Genomic DNA, 10510 nt, shown 5'->3' on the forward strand with positions numbered 1-10510 from the left:
TTGTCACTATTTCAAAGGTTTTCTAGGGAAATAAAATCATTATCCCCCATCAATCTAGATTTTGGCTGCTGAGTGTGTATTTATGCATTTTTATTTGGAAAATTCTGTCACATGTAATTCAGTGCCAATGTTTTTTGTGTTAATGGACTTACATTTCAAATATATTTTTCATTAATTAATCAAAAATGCTTAGGCAGGGTGGCTGGGTGTCATTTACTTCACAGAACACCACCACTCCTTTAGGTGGCAATTAGTGTCCAGATGTGAAGTTGTGGAAAAATACAGTATTTTCCACATCAGCATCTGGCTTCATGGCAAATTCAACAGGCAGTTGTACAGGCATTTTAGGGGTTGCCTTTTCACTTTAAATGGTTAGATTATAGATGAACTTTTTGGACTCTTTCCACCCATTTGCTTTGTTCCATCCGCATTAAATAGCAATTCTGATTTCATGCTCATTTGTGGATAAATATCCATGTTAATCCTTATTCAAAATCACATAAACTGGTGTTTCCAACTCTTAAACAGTATCTTCATCCAAGCATTTTAGCATATGGCATGTGATTAACTTCATATTCAGAAAAAAACTTAAAAAACAATAAATAATCTAGAAGCATTTTAAAGACTAACAACACATGTAGATAGTATCATGAGCTTTCATGGGCAAAACCCACTTCTTTTTGCCCATGAAAGTTCATGATACCATCTACATGTTTTGTTAGTCTTTAAAGAGCTACTAGACTATTTGTTGTTTTTTAAGTTTTTCCTATTACAGACTAACTCGGCTACCCCTCTGAAGCTTTTCATATACAGAGTCCTTCTTTGAGATCAGGTCTGGATCACTGGTCAACCAGCTGAAACAATGTCATGCAGAGTATAATTTGATAGGCTTATAAGGGAGGAAAATCTTTTAAAAAACCTTCTTAGCTATATAGAAATGTCTTCACAAGAACCAGATTTAGGAAAAATTATTTAAAGAGAAGAAAATCCAGATGACAAAATAACCTGTAAAATAATTTACTTTATTTTTGTGTAAACTGTAAGGTGAGTAGGGAAATATAAAATCTGTATAAAAACTATGGTAGATTTGGCAATAAGATGAGGACTAGTAAGAAATAATAGGCTTAATTTTTAGTTAGCTGAGGCTGGCCTAATTGTTTCACCTGAAGTTGAATTTATATATTATACACTCCTGTCCTGTGCTTTGTAACAAAGAATTTAACCACAGAGGAACAAGTGTATTGCATGATTACATAAATATTAAAAATATAGGAAATTTGGGGTATTTTTGCAATGAGGCAACCACCGAGCTAAATGTATTTATGTATCCAAACTATTGGGACATTATTGAAGCAAGTGAGGTATTAACAGTCAGAAGTCTAACTGTGATTAGCTGGAATATGACACAAATGCAAAGGGAGAAACCTTATCTGATATAATCCTGGATGTAAGTCAGTGCAATTGGCCAAGGTGTATGAAAGATGTGGTTATTCAACCTGCTGTCAGGACATTGGGGTGGTGATGTAATTGCAATAGGGTGGGAAGCCTGGCCCAGTGTCTTCCTGTTGGCGGCGATCTTCACTTACATTTTTTTCTTTGTTTTTCAGAGTTTGAGTATGTCTATAACCCTAAAAGCTTTCTCTCTATGAATCACTGGAATTTGTGTGGTTACAATAGGAAGTTTATTTATCTGAGTGTTGAGTAAATGCTTGCTCTCTATATGTGTCTCATCAATCACATGTTCAAGAGCAATCCTGAAGAACCTGTGCCAATGATAGGAATAATGTTGCAATTCTTGTAAATCACTATGCTACATCTTCTTGTGAATAGACGTGCTCTAAAGCCATTTGAATGAGGTGCTAAGTTATATTTTTGTTGTTTGCTATTCTCATGTTGCACTCTTATTTCTTCCTTTGTATTGGCTACTGATACTGGCTACCTGGTCAGATACCTTCATTTACATGTCTTGCCGCCTTCCCAAATACATATCCCACCAACTAGCTGTGAAAGCAGAACAGAGACCAGCAGATGCTGGCAGGGTAACCAACTCTGAAAGCGATGCCACACCAGCACAGAAGTGCGAGTGACATTCATAAAGTGATATTTGTCAATAGCCACAGCAGACATAGCACCCCATTGCCACCCTAACTTCTGCACTGCTGCTGCTCTTCCAGGGCTGACAACTGGAACTTCATCATCTCCAAGTAAGGGGTATGGGTGGGGAAAGCTGAGCCCACATCTGGGTAGCTGAGCTCTATCTGTCGCCTTTATCCAGACAAACTCTCTGCAGTGTGAATGAGCAGTTGCTACCTCTGGTCCATGGGCCACTGGCAGGGAAATGAATGGCATTGAGATAACAGGTGATCAGTCACAATCTCAGTTACTTGCCAGTATGCCTAGGAAGATGCGATGCCTTCAGTTTGTATCCAAGTCTCCTCCACTCCCCACACACATACTTCCACAAGAGTATAGTCTTCAGCCCCATTTTCAGTGTCAGTGAATCTGGGTGAGGGATATTTCCTCTGCTGCTATGAATGCAGTTGATGAAGCTGCCTTGAAAAGTGCAGTTCACTTGTGTCTCGCTTAAGCCAATTTAAATTTAGATGCATAGGATCAAGTCACGTATTTGAAAGTGGTCATGACACCTCTTGCTTATGCAGCTGCCCACTGAAATTTCAACTTAGTGTAAAATACAGTAGAAAGATGGCAGCTACAACTGTTGCACCAGCATTGGTAGCAGCAGTGTGCAAAAGTGTGAAACATTTTCATAATTCTTTGGCTATTGCATTTTCATCAATATCAGCCTATAGATTTCAGTAGGGATGAAATTAACAAGGATCTATAGACAGTTTAAAGGAACCCATAGAATTTAGGAGAATAATATACTTTGTTTCTTGTATTTTAAACAATTCTCTGCTGGTACAGTCTGAAGGATTTAATTAAGCCTTTTTCACATTTCTAGATCCCAGCTTTTACTAAAGTACATAAGATAGAGTAAGGCAGCACATGAGACACTGTCATAAGGATTCAATTGATAATATCAATAGCAGAGAAAATTTAGGAAGTGCTGCAGTTCCTGGTCTGCTCAATCACAGATTTTATAACAGCTGTATTTTTCTCTCAAACTCTTTCCTTTTTTTAAAATTTGTTATTACTTTTAGCAGGAAATTTTCCCATCTTATTTCTTTTCTTGTATTTGTTGCCTTTCTCTACCTTTCTGATATATCTTTTTTAAAAGCAATTTTCCTTTTTTGCCTACTTATATTACCTCACATTGCTGTTGTTGACTATTTTATTTAACATCATAGAGCACCGTAGAATATGGTTTGTATGAATCTATTTTCTGTTTTTATTTTTCTTTGTGTCTTCTGCCTGTTCTTCCCCCCCATTAGATTCTATAACATGCCCTTTGGTTAATCATTATTTTATGTTTTCAGGTCCATTTGTCATTCCCACCACTTTGCTTGTTGCTATTGTTAATTTGTGTTCATTGAAAGGAAACCTCTTTCCATTCCTGTCAGTGCTGCTTGTACTTACTTGCCCTTGATAGAAAATGAAGTAGTGAATGAAATTACAGAATTGCAGTTAGCTTGTTATTCTGCTTCCAGTCCTATTTTACGAGGAGGCTTCCTACAGCACCCCAGTTTACAGTAGCAAGGGAAATCATTGATGACTCACCACTCTGCTCCCTACTTATCATAACTGCTGAAAGGTGAACCATTCATTTCCCTGCCAGTGGCCCGTGGACCAGAGGTAGCAACTGCTCATTCACACTGCAGAGAGTTTGTCTGGAGTCACCATGAGCCGCCTCACTGTTCTGTAACAGGGTGTTGTATAACAGACTGTGGAGCCTTGCTGATATTTCCAGAGATTGTGGGTTGGCAAAGATCCACTATAATTACTTTTGTTTTAATCATTTCCTCAAAACCAGCAGTACTGCATGTTGCAGTAAGTCCCAGGAAAACAAGGAAGTATGAAATGGATAGCTCAGCTCCCGTTCTGTGGAAATGTCTGGGTATTCTTCAGGATTTACCAGTGCTACCTGAAAGCCCTGACCTGAAACTTTAGGTATAAACTGCACCCCTAGCTTGACATTAGTGCACAGTTTGAACTATGCAAAATGTGTAGCTTATTTTGAGTTAATTTCAAAATAGCTTATTTCGTAATTTAGCAGTGTCTATGCAGCACCGAATTTCAAAATAAACCGCTATTCTGAAATGTCCCTTAATCCTCGTGGAATGAGGTTTACAGGAACGTTGGAATAGCGAGCCTGTTATATTTTGAAATAATGGGCTTGTTCAAAAGACGCGCTTGTCAAAAGATGGGCTTGTTCAAAAGACCAGAAATATCCTGAAATAATGCCACAGTGGAGATGCACTCTGGGTGGTGGAAGTTCAGATCTGGGCCTCTGTTTATAATGGAATGAGGTAGAACTGTGTGACGGGGAGTGGGGGTTCCTCCAGTCCTGCAGCCCTGTAGCAGCAAGAATAAACTCCACCAGCCAGTAGAATAGAGAGGGTTTATTGCTTCTCCAGAGTACAGCACAGCATAGACGTGATGTGTCTACAGGAGTCTGGGCCAGGAGGCCTCAGCCCCCTTGAGATGGGGTTCCTGGGCCCCTCAATTCCAGCCCCCCCCCCCCTTAGTGTGTTTCCTTCATGGTTCCAGCCCAAGACTGCCTTGCTCCCAGACCCTGCTCCCAAACCAGGTGTTCGTCTCGGTCTCCCTTCCTTTGTCTCTCCCCTGGGGGAAGAGCCTTGTTATCAGATGTCTGGGCTAATACACATGTGGGTGAGTCAGTGGAAATCACACATCTCAGCACAGGGGGACACCGGGTTACAGAGCAGACTGCACCCCCACTATGTCGCAAACTGCAAAATCAAATCATCCATAGTTTCAGTTTTCTTCTGAACCTGGATCCCAACTCTTTGATTTGGGCTAAAGTCTCTTTGACCAAGATTGCTGCTAGTGGGGATGAAGCCAGCTTAGCAGTCCTGGTCTCAAGCTTTGGATGTATCAAAGCCGTACACAGTCTAACTCACTAACCAGCAACATTAGATGTAGCCACAGAAGACTACTGTGACAGCTGCTGCTTTGGTGTGCCACTAGGGGGCGAGTACTAGTAAATACTGACAGAAATTTTGTTCTCTTCTTCAGCCCTTTCTTGACTGTGCAAGAAACTTTCAAAAACTTTAAGCTAATGTTTCTGAGACCTAAGCAGATTCATAGCCCCACAAGTATTAAACTGCATCAGCAAGGAGATTGCTAATAGGGCACAACTCTATGAAGAATGTCAAAACAGAATGACCAAATTGCATGCAGAGCTAACTGAAATGTTCACTTAATAGTTGTATGTTGCAAATAAATACTCAGAATTAAAAGCCTTGAGCCTGTAAGTTTTAGGCATGTGGCGTTCTAACTGATGGATCAAAATCTATAGTGTTACATTAATTAGTATCAATCAGTTTTATCATGTGAGGGTTACAATGGATCTTTTTATTTAAGTATTTGAAATTATACATATGTTTTGGGGGATGGCCAGAAAGAGCCACTATGGTCATGTAGTCAGAAATTCTCAAGTCAGAAAGAGCCATGATGATCACCTAGTCTCAGGCAGATAAGCTATGCATAGAATTACTTCTTTTAAATATATAATTACAAAGTTTGGTAGGGTTTAAAAAAAGGATTATATAGATATATGGATAAAATGACTAGCAAAGTTTTTTAATCATAGGGATTAAAAACACCCCCAAGAGTTTCTGGTCATAAATCAACTTTCAGTTAATGGATATTAGGAAGAAACATTTCTGCATGGACACTACCTGCCTTTTTCAGGGTTCTTGCACCATTCACTGACAGAATGGATCATTGGTCTGATGCCAGGGGACATTTTTTGTTCTCCATCCTAATCTCAAATTGTTGTTAATTGTGTCATTGTGTCCCCCACATCAAATTTTGTAGATAAAGTGCAATTTGAAATTTATTCCAATACCTGCCACTTTTGCAAAAGCAGTTTGTGAACCTCCAAGCTAAAATAAGGTATTTCAATGTAAGATCATATTATTTTTATTATTGTGTGAAATGAGGAAGCAACACAGTATCATTCTATTTTATATGTGTTTACAATTTTTCCTGTATGGTTATATAAATGGAATATACTAACTCTGGCCATATTAAGATCTCCCATTTCCTTTCCTGTCACAAGTGCTTCTTAATAGAGTACTATGAGCTGAAATCTGATTTTTACTACTGATTCTAATGTATCAGAAAGTAAAAACACACAAATATAGATTTGTTTTTCAATATTACCCATGTCTGTTTTATATTCTAATGAAAGTTTTAGTGGACATGCTGCTGAATGAAAGTGGCACTGTACCATATGTTTATTCAACTATTTTATTTGTGAAATGTAATAAAATAACAATTTAAACAGGTAAGGATTACCCAGGTACAAAAACTATTAGAAACACTCATGCAATTCAAAATAAAATTCTTATCCATTATCAGATATAGGAAAACCACATAAGACTCCATAATAACATTTTTCAAGTTCCAATAAGTTAAATATAATAGGTCTTTTTTTGTCAAACATAAAAATAAATATTATTGATTTTATGAATAAATACATTTTCTTAAATGATTTAGAAAGCTCTGTTTATTCATATACAGACAGTGTTTAGAATATGTAGTAGCCAGTATGTCTGCAGATATATTTATGTTGGACTGTTTAGATTGGCTTCACCTCTGTAATAATTTATAACAGTTTCAATGTAAACCTGCCATTGAGTAGGTCATAAAGGTCCTGCATTTTAACCATCATAATTTCAGATAAACCCACAAAAACTATTTCTTGCAGGAAAACTCTAGTTAATCCTTGAATATCTTTGGGATGGAATTTGTTTTTATTTAGGTGATTTTAGAGACCAATAAAGCCTGCATTTTATAATGTTTGATATTCTAGTGCTGGTGATAATTTAAAAAATATTTTTTGTTTTATAGCAGTAATTCTTCACTGGGACCTATTAATACAAAAATTCTACCTTTTTACTGATTTCAAATACTGCTCATAAGAGAAAGCTACTGTTGAGTTTTAAATGATTTATTATATACTTGAAATGCTAATATAAATGCATTTGGGTTTTTTCCAGGAGAAATGAAGACAGACTGATGCCATTTGTTTTTCAGTTGATAGATGTTCCTGAAAGGTCTGGATTTGAGAGCTGTCCATTTAGGAAAGGTAATTTTAATAGCTAAATTAAATACTTTTTCCTATGGAAATGAGATACCCTAAATAGAAGTGTGTTGCATGAGATGCAAGTTTAAGATTTATTTATAAATCTGTTTTAATTGCCACAAATTAAACCAACAAAATTCCACCACTTTTTGTGGATAAAATTATTTACTCTAAATTAAAGGCTCCAATGTAAAATCGACCAAGTGCTCTATTAAATGCTTACGTAATACAGCCAGTGATATTAAAATGCTCCAAGATAATAGCAACTATGAGATGGCCTCTTTGGCTTCTCCTTCTCCCCAGGAAAAACCCATAATGGTCTCTATAATAAATTCTGAATCAAACGCACTTTCAGCCCCCTAGGAGAAAACTTAATTGGGAACCTCCTCCCCAAAGGTGCAAAACCTAGGGTGAGATTCTGTTTTTACACATTTTCCACTAATCTGCACTGCCATGCTGTCTTAGAGCTACCCCAGTGGGCTGAGGTGAGACTAGGAAAGTATGCAGAACTGCTCAAGGGAGTCAGGGAAATCATGGGTGGATGGGTGGAGGGTTCCTGTTAAAAGGGAAGAAGAAAGACCTAACACTGTGTCCTACACTGAAGAGGAAAGGAGATGCTGATTTCCCAGAATTCTGTCTGGACTAATCTTATATTCCCCACCTGTGAATCATAGGGACATGAGCAGCATCTCAAATAGTCCCTTGTTGGTGCATTCCCCATGAACCTGGGACCTTGCAACAACCAGGGATTATTGGGATCCTTGTCAGAATTGTCCATCTGTACAAGGTGCATGATGACGATGTAGTGAAGCAGTAAGGAATGTTTCCACTGACCATGGGAATGCCTCATTTTCCCCAACTCTAGACTGCCCTGAAATATACTGCTTCCACTGATTCAATCTCTGAATGAGCCTTTTGCTTTATTCCAGAATTTCAATGGCTGAATTAAAAAGTTTGTTTCGACAGAGAATACTGCTTTTACTACTATTCCTCATTTTAGTATAAGTTCATAGATTTGTATATTATAAAGCCAGAAGGGGCCATGATGACACTCTACTCTGAACTCATTCACTATACTGGCTATACAGTTTTACCCAATAGTGTAGGAAATATTTCTTAAAATTGGGATTTTTCAAAGGAGACAGTGGAGTTTTTAAGGGTAATTGGAATTGGGCACTTCTCTTTCTTGGCCTCTGTTGAACTTCCCAGCGTAAATCAGTAGAGCCTTTCAATTTAGAAAAAAAACAACTTTTGGGGAGTGACCATTGTACGTACCTTGTATAATTGCAGCCTTTAATTGTGAACTGGGCAGTTAGGAATAACTTAAATTCTTATTTTGGACTAATATTTATTCTTATTATTTTCTGTATATATTTGAGTAGCATTATTCTCTAGAGGTTTGTTTACAAAGCAACATTATTTCAAAATAACTAACGCTATTCTGAAATAACTTAGTCCGCGTCCACACAGCAGGCAGTTATTTTGATATAAGGTTGAAATATTACTCTGGCTCCTGTAACCCTCATTGTACAAGGAGTATGGGAAGTTGGAGGACGAGAGCTCTATTTCGAAATAATTCCTGTGCAGATGCTCCCAATTTAGAAATAAGCTATTTCAAAATAAGCTATGTAATTGACGTAGCTCAATTTGCATAGTTTATTTCTAGTTAAGCCCTGCTGTGTAGATGCATCCTAGCTGTCCCACGTACAGACTACAATCCATTCTGCTAGGTGTTACCCTACCCACAGAATATGTCTCTGCTACTACTTCAGAGCTTTTATTTTGTTTTGTACATTGCAATATGAGGATCATCAACTCTTCTTTTCCATTCTCTTTCCCAGAGAAGCCTCACAAACTTTTCAAACCATTAGAATGATGATTTCTTGTTAGGAGACTGTAACTCAAGCCATGACAGAGACGTGAGGGAATATTGAATGCAAGAGCATGTTGTCCATAAGGTTTAAAAAGAAATGCACAATATGTTCAGATACAATACATAAAATACATTGCTTAAATACATTAGCAAGTATATATCAAAAGGACATTGAAATATCATTTGAATTATTTTGTATTGCACAGAAATGAAGAAATATGTCTCTCTCTATATATATCCAGTGTTATCAATTGCACCCCCCAAATGTTCTAGGACCTCTATCTATCTACCCTTGTATTGTATTCTCAGGCACCTAAGTATCAAATTCATGTAGCATATTTTCAGTACAGATAATAACAACTATTATTATTATTGTTGTTTTATTATTAGCCATATGCAGTCTGGTCAAACCAAGCCACAGTGTTGTTATCAACAATGTTCAAGACATAAGGACCTCCAGCAAACTCAGGTATTTTCCAATTCTCCACAATGTGTGTTATAGTTTGACATAGTGGACTGTCTCTAAAATGTCACCGAAATTCCGCTATAGCCTAAATTCCATGTCAGGTACAAACCGGTTCAGAAGGCTCCATTGCCTTTGTGGTAAATCAAACATGGGTTGACTTTAAGTTGGGAGCAGAGACAAGATAATTATTTGTCACTTTCTCTGCAGACCATGATGCTCGCCACACATCCTTTACCACCAATTCTTTACCCAGTACATTTATCCACAGTGCATGATGGGAGGGCAGACTGCGTGGTGGACTGAACAAGTCTTTAATTAATGGTAGATATTGCTTATCACACAATTTCATCGCAAACTTTGCTACATTGTCCTCTCTTGAACACTGAGTAGAGCAATACTTCAGAGAACCGGTAACCATGGTAAAGGAGTAGATTGAAATGTGCCTGAAGTAATATTCATGGTGGAATTAAGTTGTATGTTGTTAATCTCTGTGTGAGACAAGCAAGCCCATACTGGAGTGCAATTTCTGCTGCTGAGTTACAGACTGCCAAGACCGAAAGGAGTAACATTTGGATGTTGGCATCCCAAGTCATTCTGGGTGTTTTTTTCCAAGCAGGTTTGTTGGAATGTTTTGATCTTAGTTGCTGTCTTTATAAGACAGTTATGATACGTGACAGTTTTATCCAAAGTGATGGACAGATGAATTGCATGTAAATCATGCACTTTACATGCCAACCATTGAGAACTATGTTCAGGCCTCTGCCCTCTTTAAGTCGAAGACAATCAATAGTCTTACTGCCACTTGGTATCAGGTGCCACCTATGACAATATTCAGCCATAACCACCGCATCTGTGTCAGCACACTGGCAAGTACGTCAAAAGAGTATGCCTGAGGGCTGAAGCATATGTTAACTGCATAAATAAACTAGTGAGACCT

The 10510-nt window shown here is 37.7% G+C and overlaps 1 long non-coding RNA gene across 1 annotated transcript in view; it reads left to right on the forward strand.

Moving 5' to 3' along the window:
- LOC142829480 (uncharacterized) overlaps positions 1–9565 on the forward strand; it is a 63795-nt gene extending 54230 nt beyond the window's left edge. Inside the window, exons 3-4 of the long non-coding RNA XR_012903905.1 lie at positions 7149–7237; positions 9498–9565. This is a non-coding gene — a long non-coding RNA (uncharacterized LOC142829480). The remainder of the gene's footprint in view (positions 1–7148; positions 7238–9497) is intronic.
- The last annotated feature ends 945 nt before the right edge of the window (positions 9566–10510 follow it).

The sequence above is a fragment of the Pelodiscus sinensis genome, chromosome 5, assembly GCF_049634645.1.
Source record: "Pelodiscus sinensis isolate JC-2024 chromosome 5, ASM4963464v1, whole genome shotgun sequence".
Lineage (NCBI taxonomy): Eukaryota > Metazoa > Chordata > Testudines > Trionychidae > Pelodiscus > Pelodiscus sinensis.